The sequence below is a fragment of the Clarias gariepinus genome, chromosome 22, assembly GCF_024256425.1.
Source record: "Clarias gariepinus isolate MV-2021 ecotype Netherlands chromosome 22, CGAR_prim_01v2, whole genome shotgun sequence".
In the NCBI taxonomy this organism is placed as follows: domain Eukaryota; kingdom Metazoa; phylum Chordata; class Actinopteri; order Siluriformes; family Clariidae; genus Clarias; species Clarias gariepinus.
The window spans coordinates 25,367,171-25,382,333 of NC_071121.1; the positions used below are offsets into that span (position 1 = coordinate 25,367,171).

Here is a 15,163-nt window from a genome sequence, read left to right on the forward strand (position 1 = left end):
GATCAGATAGCAAACTTTAAGTCTATTAAAATACGTTTGAGTCAGTGGTTTTAAATTTTCAAACATCTTTGACTCTAGAATTCATTAAGCCCAGAGGTTGCATTCTGCATGAAATAAAATTTGATTTCTTTCCCCACTGAAGTTACAATCTTAAAATCTCTCGTACTAGACCACGTTTTTTATTATTATTTTTTTCTCTACGAGGTTGGGTTAAAAAACTTTGAGTTTTTTTTTTTTTGTTGTTGTTTTTTTTAACTTATAAAGTTGCGACTACCTACTTAAATATTCTGTACAAATCCTGCAAGATTTAGATCGGACGCCGTTCCCGTGCGGAAAACCTCGGCCGGCGGCGGCACGCCGCACAGATGCGAACAGCTGTTGTTTGTTTATTAGGCGCTTTCAGGTTGCGTCTCTCGCTGTATCCCCGCCGCTCGCCCTCGACGTTCTGCGTCTCCTCCTAATGAGATTAATTAAGATTTCTCTTTCATACGTCTCCTCCGAGTGCGTTTAATTCGCCTATGGCTCTCACGCTACCTGTCAAATCTCAGAGGAAATACATAAAATTAGCATATTAGTGTATTAGCAGGGCTAAAAGTATAATTACACACTTTGGGGTAAAAAAGTGGAGAGTTTTTGTTGTTGTTTACTGATTTTTTTTCATTGTGTGTGTGTGTGTTTGTGTGCAATCATTCTGTATAAATGCATCGAAGTGAAAAATCCAGTGTTTACTATCTGCGGGGGCGGTGTGGCGCTGGTTCTCTTTTGCATCATACACACACACACACACACACACACACACATACACAGATTAAATTTCCCAGCAGTAATGAGCTGAATATCATGAATCAGATATGACTCGTGCTTCACTATTGATGAGATGTGCAAATTCACTTCCATTACCCGTTTGCTCTGGGTCTCTCTCTCTCTCCCGCTCTCCCACACACACACACACACACACACACACGTTCATTTCCCCACCGTTTAACCGATTGCCGCTCTGGCTCCGGGACGAGTCCTGATGCAATTCCACGCTGCACAATATCAGCCTTTTATTTGCTAAAATACTCTGTCAGTCTTGTCTCCCTTTCCCTTACTACCACACACACACTCATACACACCACACACACACACACACACACACACACACACACACACACATCCAGGCTTCAGGGTGCGTAGCGAACAAATGTTGAACCCGAACAAAGCTCCCAGTCACACCAAAGCCTGATATGTATATAAACCTACACAATGTGCGACATAAAACCCCTGGCATTCCTCCTGACATTTTCATTTGGGTGTCTAGCTCTGTGTGTGTGTGTGTGTGTGTGTGTGGGAGTGTGTATGCACGCTATTAACAATTTAAACCTGGATACGTGAACAAAGCGTTCCGGAGCCTCTACTTTGTTGACGAGGTACACTTTGTCTCAGGCTTCGTTATTATTTCGCGTATCGTTATGATGGATGGATGGATGGACGTTTTTTCCCTCCAAGTCCAGCCGCGGTGTGTTTGGGTGGATTTGGATGGGAATTAGTCGGTCTGAGAGTATGGAAAAGATCATTTATTTCCAGAAAAGTCTTTATTCAAATAGGTTTACTGCAATATTGAAATAATAATGATACACTTCAGGCGGCGGTGAACCATCACTGACCAGGTAGTGTGTATGCAGTGTCCATGTCTAGATGTTACTCAACCAGAAGAACAGTTTTACCGCCGTGTCTCCCGCGGCGACGGCATTAGGGGTGTGCGTTTGCTGGCTTTACCACTAGGCGGCGCTATAACTATAGACTAATGACTATAGGTACATTCTCTCAAGGATTAATGAGTCGCAGCTCAGCTGGTGTCAGATCAATTCAGATAAAACATTTTAATTAAACAAATAATCACAGTACAAATTTAGAATTGAAATGTTAATGAGTAAGTTAATAAGTTAAGCACATCAGTCACTTTACCCCAAATAAAAGCTCTTTTTAGTTTTTTTTTCTAAAATTTTAGTGTTTTTTTTTAATTGTGATTTTTTTTTTTGATGTAGGTTTAAAAGCTGCACATGAATTTAAAATAGTTACATCAGTCACATTATGAAAGCCCAGTTTGTGCTGTATGTAAATAAGTGAAATTCGGTAAAGATTTGAAATTTAAGAAGGGGTCTGAAGCACTGCAGGTCTTCAGCAAGGCCTCAAACCCCAGACGGTTAATACAAAAGTGATCAACAAGTTGTTTCTCTCCCTGGCCTCATCTGTTTTTGTGAAAATCAATAGAAGTGGAGACAGTGGGGAAGATAAACAAGAGTTATGTGTATTCGAATGTTTGACATCGTAAAACACAAACATTGACACTAAAACAACTACAACTGAAAACGAATAACGAATTACGAAGCCCTGATTATACCGCATAAATAATTTTTACTAGCACAAAAAAATCCTATGAAACATTTACAGAGATATGTAAGACAATTTATTTTAATATTCTATTCTGGAAGTCTATTTTTCCACTAATTTCTATATTTAAAGTTTGATGTCCTTAAATGTAACATTTAAAAGAAAACAATAAACATACAGTATAAACAAAGACAGGCTATATAACAGGTCATTCTCTGAACAAATGAAATTGTCAGTTAGTGTTTAGGTATCGTTTGTCTAAACAACATTTAACCGATGTTTAATTTTTTAAAACTTGTTATTGTACAGTACTTGTCAATAAATTTGGTTCTGATTTTTTATGTTTTTTTTGTATAGTAATAAAGTAAAGTAATAGGCATTCTGGTTGACTACCTGCTGTACTTTAAAGAGTTTGCAAAATTTGTCCATTTTTTTAAATTAAACATGTCAACAAACTATAATCTATTGTATTTACATTCAGTGATGGCAAGGCATTTCCATTTAAATGTTATTTTAAAAGATCAAGCGGCACAATCTCAACATAATACTTCTGTAAGAAAACTTAATGAAGCCCTACTAGTGACACAAACGTTAAATAAAAACAATAAGACTGCAGAACATACAGACAAGTGCACCCTCAGGTAGTGTACAAGTTAATAAATGCACAGAGCTACAGAGAAATATTACGCAAAACAACATGCACAGCATTATCGGTTAATTATCATCCTTCACCCTGAATACTCTGAAAAATATTAGAAAACTTTACCGTCTAAATAGTTACTTTTTTTTTTTTGCATCAAATTCCTTCATATTTTTTCATACTTTCTAGACTTTTCTCTAGATGTAGTTTTGAGGAATAGATCTCTAGGCTTCCTGAAGGACTTTTTTTTTTTTTTGTCTCTAATTTTTAGCAGGTTTTTGGCTCTGGTTTTCAGTTCAGTCCTTGAATCTGAGCGGTTTCAGAGAAATGTTTTGTTGAACCTCACAATGACTTATGAATCATTCCAACATAATAAGCATCTGACTTAAGGTTATGAACCAGTGAGGAACAGGTGCAGATGATGACAGAGGATCAGGCCGGTGATCAGTTTACTGCTGAATGCTGAGTGGCTGGAACAGACGAGAGGGGAAACGAGGTCGCTGCCGAGGTTGTTTATTATTTAAAAGAAATTTCTTAGCCACTTTTTCAGCTTGTTGAAGTTAAACATTTGTTTCCCTTTCATTCATTTAATCAAGAAGAAATGACTTTTGCGCCGTACTGCATTCCTGTAGAGCGTCCTTCCTGTGAACGAGCTGCTTCTATAGAAACGATGATGCATCCATGCGACCGTAAGTGCATTAATACAGCAGGAACTAGTGCTGTTATGGGGCATTCATCATCCGTCCAATCAGAATCAAGGGTTCAAGATCAGCTTATAAATAAGCAGGCGTGACTAATATTGCTCTAGTTAGGCACTCGGCACACAGAACAGCCTGGCTAAAAATAATTACGCCCAGCCGAATCAATTTCACCTAATTATTTTTAGAAGCAGATCTCCACAGTTTTTTTATTTATTTATTTGTTTTAAATTTTATGACACACTCTCACTTCTGGATATTTAAAAAAAGGTTGATGGTTCCCAGAAGAAAAGATGTCGGGAAAGATGTGTATGCGAGTGCTTGTTTATCTATGGTGAAGGGTTCTCAGTACTCTGAGCCAGGAAGGTGTAAATCTAGGTCTCTCTCTCTCTCTCTCGGTCTTTGCGTCTTTGTCTCATATGATATCAGGCGTTTTCACTGATGCATCCCTTCCTGTCTCCAGACTGTGAAGTGTTGCATAAGCACAGCGTTCAGTTTCCCTGCGAGATCAATACTGTCAGGTTCCCTCAGCTCCTCCTCCGCATCTTCCTCTTCCTCACACCTCGTCACGCCATACGCGTCTGACATGCTAGTTTGTTTATATATTTTTTTTACCTGGGAAAATAATTAGCGATGAGATGGTGTGGAATGGAGTTGGTTATTAATAATAGTGGGATTATCAGCTGATTGTTGATGGATTGCATGTTCACGTCGGGCCGTAGCGTATCACACAGCACTAGCCCGGTTTTGAGGAACCTGATCTTTGCTACAGACTTTCACTCGTCCGTTCTGCTGGTCAGCGCGCGTCATGTGATTGATACTTTGGCGCCGAACTCCGATGCTCTTTTCAGGTTGTCACACGTCTGACCGGCTCAATATCTCGCCGTCTCTTCCTCCTCCCCAAACCTCCCCATTCAACATGGTATCTCTCTGTCTCTTCTTTTTCATAGACTGACACAAAGCAGTCTGAGCCACACAGATAAGCGCATTTGCATTCACACACACACACGCACATACATACGCACGACAGGGATATAAATGGCTCAGGAAGTCAAGCTCCAGTCCTGACCCTGAAAGGTGCACAGGAAGTGACCTCGCCCATGGTCTGGGGTGGCATCGCGATGGTGGAACGATAAGATTTTGGGTTTCCGTGGGCGTCAACAAAAAAGCTCGGCCGAAAATGCAACAAATGCGTTTTCACTAACATCACGGCGTGTACGGTTACAGTGATTGAAGGTCAAAGGTCACGGAGCCCCTGCAGGCGCTTAGATTGAGAACGTGAGGGGACAAACGAAGTGAGCGAGTAAAACATATTCATTTATTCATAGAAAGCATGCAGCGGCACTACTGCGTATTTTATTTTAAACATAGACGGCGGCTGGAAATAAATGCGCATCGACGGGACCGTCATGAAAACGCAGAGTCAAAGTCACTAAGTGACGACTCAAACACGACAGCGGAACGGCGCGCTTGACAATTCATGCTGAGCATTACAAAGAGCAGTGGGGGGGCTGAGATCAAATTCTCCTTTAAGGCATTACGCGCAAGATGAGTTTTTATCCTCGAAATATTACCAGTAACATTAGGAGCAAATGGAAAAAAAGAGATCAAATCTATTACGTTAGACATGAGGCCTTGAAAGAATGGCCTGAATGAACTGAACCAGAAGAAATACATTCCAAATTCAATATCATGTTTTTGCCGACTACAGTAATAACGCATTTCCAAAACAAGACTCTGATCTGCTTCAATCCCTAGTTTAAGTTTCAATCAATAACAACAATGACACGACAACAAATGAAAAATGTGATAAAAAGCTAAACCATAAAAACTACAATATATATATAGAACAAGAACAAAAATCACAATTCTAACTACTATAGATAAAAGCATTAAAAAAACTATAACAGCAGTAACAACTACAACAGATAAAAATAGATGGAGAAGGTGATTACAACAATGACGACAACAAATAGGATATTTTCTGACACGAGACAATAATGACTGACAACTGAAAGAGATAAAATGGAAGATAAAAGGGATATAAGAGATATACATGTAAAAGAAAATAAAAACTAACAATGACTACTTTAACATATGCAAGTAGAGAAAGGGCGTGATGATGATAACAACTAGAGCTGACACATTTTTTTAAATAGTGTAAAAATGTACAAGAAAAGACAATAATGACAACTAAAACATTTTCCAGGAAAAAAAACAAACGATGACGAAGAGTAGAACAGAAATATAATATATAGAAGAAATTATTATAATAACTATAACAGAAATTTAGAAGTAGGACAATTTCAACAATGGCAACAGAAAAAAAAATTACAGAACAAAAATGACAACAAAAAGACAGGGCCAAAACTAACAATTAAAAAAGATTTAAACATAAAAGAAAAAAAAACTAAACAATAACCACTAAAACATATACAATACAAGTAAAGAAAAACAATGACAACTTAAACTAAAAACAAAAAAAAAAATTATAAACACAAGTAGAGATAAAATAGACGATAATGACAGAATTATATTTTTTTTTTAAAGAAAAGAGACAATAACAATTTGAGACGTAGAACAGACAGAAATATAGAGATAAAATAGACAATAACTGAAACTATATCAGAGATTTTTGACAATTTCAGCAATAGAACTCCACAGATAAAACAATTTAAAGAAAAAAGATAGAATAACAACAATTGCAACTATAATGTAAAAACCTACAAGAAAAAGACAATTACAACTACAACTACATTTCTAATAAACAAGACACAATAACATGAAGAACAAGAACAACTGAAGCGGAGAAACAGCGAAGAGATAAAACACTGGCAACAGTAACAAAAAAATAAAAATAAAATAAAACACGGACGTTAAAACTAGTACTAGCAAAAAATGTAGGACAAAATAAATCATTTTAAATAGAATACTTTTTAAATACTGGAGTATACTGTATAGGCATTTTTTTTTCTATCGATACATTAATAACTTTTTGTTTGTCCTTTTTTTGCTTTAAATGAGGGAATGAAAAGAAACCAGTGTTTTTTGTAAATTAAATCAGGTTTCTTCGGGTTCTTGACTTTTTCCTAGGATTTTATTTCTCCTCTCCCTATGAACGATATCTTAAAGTGTGTTCAATCTGAGTTTAAACTGAAATGACATTAATTTATTACTTTTTAACTCATCCATTCTTCTCTAGAGTTCACTTTTCTTTCATCATCCCTCCATTCCTAAGCACACTTACTCTTATCTCAGAGGGGATGTAGATCGTCCTTGGTTTCGTTATTACACTACAGGATGTAAGAGCTTGCCCACAGTGTGTGTGTGTGTGTGTGTGTGTGTGTGTGTGTGTGTGTGTTCAGCTCTGTCTAAGCTGTAAGTGTTCAGTAAACATACAGCACAGTGTAACATCATGATCGGTCGCATACTGTAGATTCGGAGGTTAAGCAGGTAACTCTATTCAATGAAATATACAAGCACACACACACACACACACACACACACACACACACACACACACACATAGGGGTGTTGTGGGAGTGTTGCCGATAGGATCAGACAGCAGTAAATGAATGTTCGAAGGGGTTTGAGTGTCTAATCGCACTCCCTGACCTTTCTCTGTTTCTCTGACAGTAACCAATAGTGCTGATTTAAATCACATCCAGAAATTACCCAGAAGGCTGTGCGAGTGCCACACACACACACACACACACACACACACACACACACACACACACACACGCCCTGATGTTATCATAGAGAGAAAGAGTACAGACATAAGTATGGAAGCCATGGTGTGTGTGTGTGTGTGTGTGTGTGTGTGTGTGTGTGTGTGTGTGTGTGTTCCTAACTAAAATGATAATGTCCAATGGTTCGGTCAATCTTTAGTACTGTATGTATATGTTAGTGTAAGTGTGTATCCATGTGTGTGTGCGTGTGTGTGTGTTGTAAATCTGTGTGTGTCTCTAGGTGTGTCCCAGCTTGTGTGCCAGTCTATATATGCCTTTAAGGATGTGTGTGTGTGTGTGTGTGTGTGTGTGTGTGTCCTATATACTATATCACTGGGCAATAAAATACAGAAAGCTTTCATGTTCTCTTTTCTTGCGATGTGTTGCTCTGAGTAGAAGGTGAAGATCTCTAAATGTGTTTTTTTTTTTCGGATCCTCACTCAGTCTCTACATCTAAGCACTTTTCTTCTCCTCTTTCATTTTCATCGTTTCTTTTTAGCTCGTCCTCCTTCAGCACTACACTTCCAGGACTTTACAAATTACATCTCTATTTAATTTTTCTAGCTGTTTTACACCAATGCCTATCACACACACACACACACACACACGTGTGGACGAGTGCCTGACACAGGAATGCTACGGCAAAATTTTATTTGCAAATATCGCTATAAGGTAACGGCACTTCAAAGGACCCGTTCATGAATATTGATTAGCGTATTTTCGAGGTGTATATTTTCTCTTCCGGCAGCCCGCTAATGATCTAGCGTCTGCAGGCTAGGCCCGGCCACATGGTTCCTGACATGCTGACTTTATGGAAATGGACAGGCGAAGAATGAACCCGTACCTGTGCCAGGGAAATCAAAGGAAGCGTAACGCACACACACTCACATCTGGCCATGCGGGCGCCTCTTGATGCTATACCGGGCAGGAAAGAAGGGACAAACCAAGTTAAAAGGTTTGAAGAAAAAAGTAAAGACGCAATCCGAGGAAGCCTGAGATTTGCAGACTAATGATGTAATTGAGATTCTCATCAGTAACTCTCACGACTCCCTCGTTTTTTTTCTGTTTTTTTTTCTTCCCTGTCTCTCTCGTCTCTTCGCCGTTTTTTTTTTCCCCCTCTACTTAACTTGTTTCTTCTTTATCAAGAGTGGTGGTCAGTTTCAGGAAGTGGGTGTGTGTGGATAGTTTGGAGAGAGTATGGAGAGTGTAGGGCAGGAACGAGGGAAGAGGTGGAGTGGAGTGATGGGTGGAACAGGAGAACACAGATTAAAACAATAAACAGCTGGTGGAGAGAGGGAGAGGAGGAGAGAATGAGTGAGAGTGAGGGCTTAGTCGGGATCTTGTAGCCAGAGGGTGAAGGTTGGGGACAGAAGGAGAGTGGGATTCAGGAGGGGGAAAGAAGGACAATGTGGCACATTTTTGGGAGTTTTCCACGAAGGAGTCGAGTATGACGGAATGGAAGGAGTGAAGAATTGGAAGTGGTTTCCTGAGTTTTGGAGGTGCTCCACACGAATCCTTGGCAGTCCGATCTGATCCAAGGAAACTGATCCAAGGACCCATGAAAGAGTTGGAATAAAGGAAAGTGACAGAGTTGGTGTTGATATGGATTCGGATATGGATTGTCTTTGAAGCTTGTCTCCTAGTTCCCGGTGATACCTCCCTCATAGATGGTTCTCTCCAGGCTCCTGTGCTGGCAACGCTGCTCTGCGACATGAAGCAGAGCCCCATGGACCTCATCTCTACCCCCACACAGAGAGCCTTTCACTAGGCTAATCGAGCCTGAACGCCTGCCACAGGGCCACCTGAGACCAGGAACAGGGCACTTTCTGTATATGGGAGTGTGTGGGGGAAGAAACACGTGTGCAAGTCAGACTTGAGCAGACCAACCACGACAAATTGAACCTGTGGAACTTTTCCAAGCAGTGCATTTGGTGTAACAGAAGAATTCTACAGTACCTCTAGAGCCTCAAGGTTTTTGGATCTTTTTGCTCCAGGATCCAGAATTATCTGCCCTAAACTCCTGGATCTTGTACCTCCTTGTCCTTAGGAACTGGAATTTTTTTTTCTTCAAAACCTTTGGGTTCTTTTGCTGGTAAACTGTCTGCTTTGTGAACTTCCTGTGCCAAGCTTCCTGGATCTGTTGGTATCTCTTCTCTGAGTATAATTTAAGATTTTCCAAGATGTTATACTCCTCCCAAAGGTTTTGTGATCTTTGGCAGGATTTGTCCTAGATCTTAGGACAGGTTCCAGGTTTTGTTCTGCGGATTTTCTGAACCTCTTTAACCAGCATTTGTTTTTCCTGAAGGGCTTTGGGTTTTTGGGTGCCACAGTTCGTGATCTTCTATTCCACATTTCTGGAAGTTATTCCCCATGGCTTTGGAGTCTTTTGACAGAGACGGTAGGATTTCTACCGCATCTTGGTACAGCATGATGGAGAAGGATGCCTGGGCAGCTCGGCTGTGTAGCTTCTTGGAGCCAAGGTGCTACTAACTAAACTGCAACGTGTAATTAAAGTCATCATAAGCTAAAACGCGGACGGGTACCGATGGCCAGGATTTGCGCTATTCCCAGATGGTCCATCAGTTTTGAGCTGAATGGTTTTTCAGTGTAGGAAATTATAATTGGATGAAGTGACAGGTCTGGTCCTCGAATGACGGATAAAAGGGAAACAAGATGATTGGCTTGAACTTTAGTCTTCAGGAGCTGCTGACGAACTTTGAAGAGGTACCTCCTTTGCATGGTTTTCAAGTCATAGTCGGATGACTTGCTCCTTGTAACAAAGTATATCGTTCCACACTTTTAGCTCATGATCAGATTTTTCTGCTACATTGTAGCTGAGGAGTTGATTAATTGTGCATAATAAACCTGAAAAGGCTGCTGAGCAAAAATAATGGCACCCCTATTTTATCGCATTCTGTAGAGCTGTGTCATTTACCCATCTGTTTTTCTTTTCTTCACTTCCCTTCACTTGTTTGTCTGAGAGAGAAAGTGTGTGTGTGTGTGTGTGTGTGTGTGTGTGTGTGTGTGTGTGTGTGTTTGAGTTTGAGGTAAGGCTGGTTAAATTGGAGGGAGCACAGGCATATCACTGGGGACCTATTACGGACCAGAAGCAATTATTTAACTTAATAAAAGTCAGACGCTTTATTTCTACTTTAATAGGTCAGCCAGCGCGGAGCTTACGTCTGACGGCGTCTGATTCATGCGCGCCCGTGGTCGTGGCCCCCTTTTCATTTTTTAAAGCTGTGTTTTCAACCGTTTTATTCTGGTCACAGTAAAATCTGTCTTCACGAGCCTTTGACAAATAGCGAGCGTGAACGATTCTTCCTGTCTGTCTTTCGCTCATGTAGCTCTGGGAACACGCACACGCGCACACACACACAGCAAGTGAGCCTGAAAACGACCCTGCTCTATAGCACAGACATACACACACACACACAAACACACACACACACGCACATTTTTACACTAGTTGACTAGGTGAAGTTTTACTTTGGAGTCTGTACTTTTTAGACTAGGGGAGTGTGTGTGTGTGTGTGTGTGTGTGTGTGTGTGTGTGTGTGTGTGTGTGTGTGTGTGTGTGTGTGTGCGCGTCTGTGTATCCATCTATGTGCAAGGACTGACCAAGGCAATCTCTGGTCATTGATTAGTGGGACAGGTTCCATTACTCACACACTCGGACTCCCAGCTGCACAGAGAGAGAGAGAGAGAGAGAGAGGGAATGATCCTCAGCTACATCATATAAGGATGGACTATAACATAATCGTGATATTTCTCTTATATCACAGAAATTAGCCATTTAAACAATTGGTTTAATAATATACACTTCCAGTCAAAAGTTTGGACACACCTTCTGACTCCATGGTCGTTCCTAAATTTTTTCCTTCTTTCTTTCTTTCTACACTGTAAAACAATACTGAAGACGTCCAAAATATGTAATAATCTCCTTTGAACAGTCGATATTGAGATGAATCTGCTGCTTAAAGGCTTCATAACGGCTCTAATCTGACGTGATGTTTGTTAGTTTATAATTTCAGAGGTACGTTTTGCTCTTGCTTTCCTGGGAAGGTCTTGATGCGTTGATGGGTTTTGCAAACGCACTTGACAATACTGATTTTGCAAGAACTGTTCCAGAACAGCTGACCTTCATTTCTTAAAATAACAACTGTGGCTGTTGTTGTTGTTGTTCGTGTTGGAAGACGTTACTTTTTAAAGTAACTAATTACATTACACAATTACTGTCTTTAAAACGTAATCAGTTACATTACGGCGTTACTTTCTAATAAAGGTAACTAGTTCGAGTACTTTTCCATTGCAGAAAAAAAAAACTCCTTTGTGATTCCTCATGCATGTTGTTTTAGTCAAGACCTTTATAATTATTCTACCATCATCACTCACTGAAGTTCGGCCCATAATCTGTTAACTACTAATACCCCTATCTCACCTACGCGGTTTTGCGCGGTGGCCATTCATCGTACGATTCACCGCGAGTTCAGGCGCTGTGATTAGGTTTCCATCTTTCCGCGCGTCAGTTCTCGCATAGTGAAACCGCATGGGTGAGATAGGGGTATAACAGCAGGAATAACAGAGGGGGGCGGGGCTTGTAGGGCGACTTTCTCACACACACTAACGGATGGGAAATGACTTCTGTCTGGCTCACGGATTACGTAAATTGTCTAAATAACGGATGACATTTTTGAAAATATAACTAAATAACTGAGTGCTTAAACGGCGGACCGAACGCGTTACACCCAACACTGTTCATTAATTTTTTAATGCCATATGCGTTATTTCAAAGTTTTGAAAAAGTCCAGTGTTTGTTTAGAATCCAAATTTGTGTCCAAACTTTTGACAGGTGCCATGTGCTACTTTACTTTTAAATAAAAATCTTTTCTTCTAATAAGACTTTCATCGCTTGTTCTGTTTTAAGGAAAAACATCAAAGCATAGGTTCTTCTATCCTCCATCAGACAGCACTGTTAAACGCTCAGTGAACTTCAGCACATAGACGATGCTCGAAAGTGTTTCTTTGCTAAATAACTGGCTGAGCGGCAGATCCACAGAATGTATTAATGTAACTCACCATTATTTTGAACACACCGCCCACCTCCAAGTGCTTTATTACAGTCCATATAATTAGGTTTGTCTTTAATTCATTTACGAGTTATTCGCTCTTGGAGTGGCGTTAGACGAACGATCCTTTAAGGACGCGCCGACGCCGAGATTTATCGCGTGAAGCCGGGATAAAAATGATTTTGTTCACGCAAGCAAACCCACCATAGATCACTGTAAGCTTTATATCCTGTTCAGCGCAGGAATCCTTCATCAATCAGAAGAAGAGCGCGGAGAAGCGCACAGCCGCTCACAAGCCGACTCGACTTCCACTCGGAGTTTAGAACGAGTTTGTGTTGAATTGCTCAAACAGATTACTCTCAGTGTGTTACACTTTGCACCCTTATAGTGTGTGTGTTGGATATTTTTTTTGTTTGTTTTACTTCCGAGGCCCGAATTTGTATCTCCCTCTTTACACCCGACTGATTTCTCGTGAGACCCGAAAGCTGATGGCGATGGATGTTCTTGTGCTTAACCGCTGCATACCAATCGGTCTCTTCTTGAGCGCGCGTGTGACTTCACAGCTTTTCCGCAGATTAGACGAATAAATAAGATGTGGCCTAAATTGTAAGCAAGGGTCCTTATAACTGAGGCACAGAGGACAGGAAAGTACGGCGACTTGTAGGGTTCAGGAGTGAAAACCCTTCACGGTCATTTGGTGTCTCATTGGTGAACATGAACGTGATGGAAAACGATCACTTGTACTGAATAGAGATTTTCCTTTATCCGTTTAAAGTCGCACAGAACATGAGAGCATGAGAACTCACTTCCTGTTATCACTTATGTTAGAGCAGCTGTAAAGAGTTAAAATACACCAGAAGCGACTTTAAAAAGTGCTGAAAGTAAGTCAATGTACTGTTGGAGTCGCCGTGGTGGAAAGTCAGTCTACGCTCCTGTGGCGAAAATATATCGACGTCACTTTAAACACTTCTACACTTCCGAGCCATTTAAAAATTATTCGTCGTTAGAGGAAAGACAAGCAAAGCGAGGTCACATTTATTTATTTATTTATTTATTTTTGAATGTTTCTGTATGATGCACGGATAAATCCGAGACACTTTCAGTTAGTTTTTTTTAAAACAGCCGGTGGTTAAATGTCTATTTTTTTTCATATTGTACTCCATTTACATGTCTTTTCTAAATGTTTTAATTGTTTATATATGCAAAAACATAATTATAGTGTTGGAAATTAAAAATATCGGTAATATTTCTGTGTTGGCTGGAACATACCTTCTGCGTTTACATTATTTCCTTTACAATAAGAAATCCTGTCTAAGAACTCACGTCCAGAACAGATTAAACGCTGCGGTACCGCTGTATGTATACGTATATGCATGGACAAAAGGAATGATTCACACATGCATTTCTTATGAATTGTTGTTTTCTGTTAAATAAATAAGATTTTATACAAAAGTCTGTGTCCATTATCAGCACCAGAAATTCAGATCTCTCTAATAGTTCACATTTTTGCATACGTTTTTCTTTTGTCCCTGAGTATTGCTTGTAAAAGATTATATGTAAAGTGCACTTAATGCCCAGTTTGAAATTTTTGCATGACTGTCTAATATTCCATTAGGAAATTAATCTCATTTAGGACGCAGTCGCTTTTGAAAATATTGTGTCGGTAAAAAAAAAAAAAAAGGCACGAACAAAGGACATGTATTTATATCAAATAACAAAACTTCTAACCGCTTTTAGAAACATGGCTTCGGTAGTTTTAACCATCCAGCTCTCATTCTTTATATCAATTAGGTATTTATTCAAGTTTAAATCATAAATGAAAATAAAATCCATTTTTTAGAGGACTTATGAAGAAGTGCAGCATTGGTTCTAAACAATACGGAAAATAAAATAAAGGTTTTTATTTGATCCAATTTTATGTAACGTCTCATCTTAAACAACGAAATATCCTTTCCACCTGAGTGTGTGCCCTTTAAGCCTGCAGATATTAAATACAAACGTTTAATACGTATTTGGACGTTTCCAGTTTCGGTAGCGTCCGTGTCCACGTCGCTTCCCTGTTGGTTTTCTTTTGAACCTAAATCCGTACATGCACATGATTACTCGGAACCAGGCTTTGATCAGAGATTAAGTGCCTTTTTGATTGTGTGTGTGTGTGTGTGTGTGTGTGGATGTGGGTGTATGTGCATGCGTGTGTGTGTGTCTCTGTGTGCGTTTGTAATTATCGGCCAGATTGCTTCCTGTTGCCTCTCCCCATGGTTTTGTTTACCGTTTGATGTTGCACAATCGAGCCATGATTGGTCCATAATGAAGCTGGTTGTCCAGTTTGTGGAGTTCAAGCCAGTTGATTTCATCTCTTATCTGTGTGTGTGTGTGTACTGATAGTTTGTTTGTAAATGCTATTACAGATGTAAATGTTTTTGCTCTCTTCTATTAAAATATCCCCAAGTTCAATGTATTTATTTTGTAATATGAATGGAAATGTTGTATTAAAGGTGCACATAAAAATAATTATTATAATAAAAATGAATCCCCGGCGACTCCAATCCGGATCCGACTTTATTCTGGCATCACATCCGCCACGGATCCATATCGTCTTCTGGGATGTCTATAATAAAAAATATATAAGGGCTGTGTACTGTATACCAA

The 15,163-nt window shown here is 39.6% G+C and overlaps 1 protein-coding gene across 9 annotated transcripts in view; it reads left to right on the plus strand.

Annotated features, from left to right (window-relative positions):
- The window catches only part of LOC128510467 (utrophin-like), a 210,171-nt gene that overhangs the window by 109,484 nt on the left and 85,524 nt on the right, over positions 1–15,163 (plus strand). The window lies entirely within an intron of this gene.